Raw genomic sequence first — 2,004 nt, forward strand, 5'->3', positions numbered from 1 at the left:
AGAAGCCTGGCAGGAAAAGCCAAGGACAAAAGGCTGACGGAAGTTTTAAATGCACTTCATTGACACGCTGGACCCTCGGGAATATTCCTCGGCCCTACAGCGGGGGGGTGTCTGTTCTTATTTTGGTCCCACACCCTTCTCAGGCCAGCCTCCCTCCTCCTGCATGGCCAAGCAGGCTGAGTCCTTCCCCAGGAGGCCTCCTGTTCTCTCCCCCGCCCCCGGTTCTGCTCTTGGGGCAGGAGTTGGGTGTTCACCCTCCTGGGAGGCCCTGAGAGGCTGCCAGGCCCTAGCTCTGCTTCCCCCACCCACTGATCCTGGGCTCAGAGAAGGGTGGAGAAGGTGCTGTTCCCCCACTGAAGTCACACCTGCTTGGCGGCCTGGTTGCTCCTGGGGGTCCCCTGGTGTGTGCTCAGTGGGGACTCTGACTGGAGCCTGGACCCTGGAGAGGAGCCTCAGCCTGTCAGGGCCTTCCCTCCCTCCCCATGGAGCCCTGGCATGTTCCGCCTCCTCTGCCCTGCACACATTCACCAGTGAGCCCCATGCAGGTGGGTAAGGGGTTCTGGAGTGAGTGGGGGCAATGAAGCCGCCAGGCCAGGTGTCCTGAGTAGGGCTGGTGGGGCCCGTGCCCTCCTTCCTCTTGAGCCTCTGAGATTTCCTTATTTTCAGCATGTACAACTTAAAACGAAAAACTACATCAACATAGAGGGGTTTCGTGAATTTAAAAAACTACATAAATAATAAATAAATGATTTTCATTGTGGGAAATTAGAATATTCAGATGAACAGGAAGAAGAAAATAAAAATTTCCCCCCCATCCCAACATCAGGCAAGACTGTCTTTTTTTCCCATGTGTACTTACCCATATGGGTAAATACACTCCCATCTGTCCAAGAGGGACAGGATAATGCAGGAACTGGATCTGCGAACAGCCTGGATGAGCCTGCGAGTGGATTCTCCCAGAGCCTCCAGAGAGGAATGCAGCCCTGCCAGGTGAGCCCTGTTGTGGGGGCTCACCTGCCCTGCATCACCTTGATTTCCACCTACAAGTGATGCAGGGCAGGTGAGCCCCTACAACAGGGCTTAGCCGCTGAGGGCTCTTGGCTTGGGCCAGGATAGAAGTCGAAGAGCCAGTGGTGAAGAAAGCCGCTTTATATTCATTACATGTAATTTAAGGGGCAGGTTATTTAGAACTTTCTAGAAAAGGGGTGGTGAGTTTCCAGAACCCTGTAACTTTCAGGTTGTTGCCATGGCATGTTGCCATGGCATTTGTAAACTACCATGGTGTGGGTAGGGGATGTCTATGTTAGAGAGCAGTGAGGACAACTAGTGGTTGCTTTTGTCCCCATCTGCTGGTTTCTGGTTTCTGCCAGCTTCTTCACTACACCTTGTTTCAACCAGATCCTGCTGCCGTCAGCAGGATGGTGACCAGGGGTCCTGACAGGTGCTCAGAAAACAGGTCCTGCTGATCTACCTCAGGAGGGCTGGAAGAAAAGAGCCCACAGGAGCTGCGTGATGAAGAGTGAGAAAATAAATGTGTGATGTATGAAGCCTCTTGTGACAGCAGCAACAGGAACCAAGGCGAAGGCCAAGCCCTGCTCTCGTGCTCTGAGTTCTCCCCTCTTCACCATTCCAGGACATTGCCCCATCAGGTGCCCCTTCCTCTGCATCATCAGTTTCTCCTTCACTGGGTCATTCCATCAGGTTAGGAGCAGCCAGGCTGGGCGTGGTGGCTCACGCCTGTAATCCCAGCACTTTGGGATGCTAAGGTGGGCGGATCACTTTAGGTTGTGGGTTCGAGACCAGCCTGACCAACATGGAGAAACACTGTCTCTACTAAAAATATAAAATTAGCTGGGGGTGGTGACGCATGCCTGTAATCCCAGCTACTTGGGAGGTGGAGGCAGGAGAATCACTTGAACCCAGGAAGCAGAGGCTGTGGTCAGCCAAGATCGCGCCATTGCACTCCAGACTGGGTAACAAGAACAAAACTCCATCTCAAAAAAA

This window comes from Mandrillus leucophaeus, unplaced genomic scaffold (assembly GCF_000951045.1).
Source record: "Mandrillus leucophaeus isolate KB7577 unplaced genomic scaffold, Mleu.le_1.0 Scaffold680, whole genome shotgun sequence".
Classification (NCBI taxonomy): Eukaryota; Metazoa; Chordata; class Mammalia; order Primates; family Cercopithecidae; genus Mandrillus; species Mandrillus leucophaeus.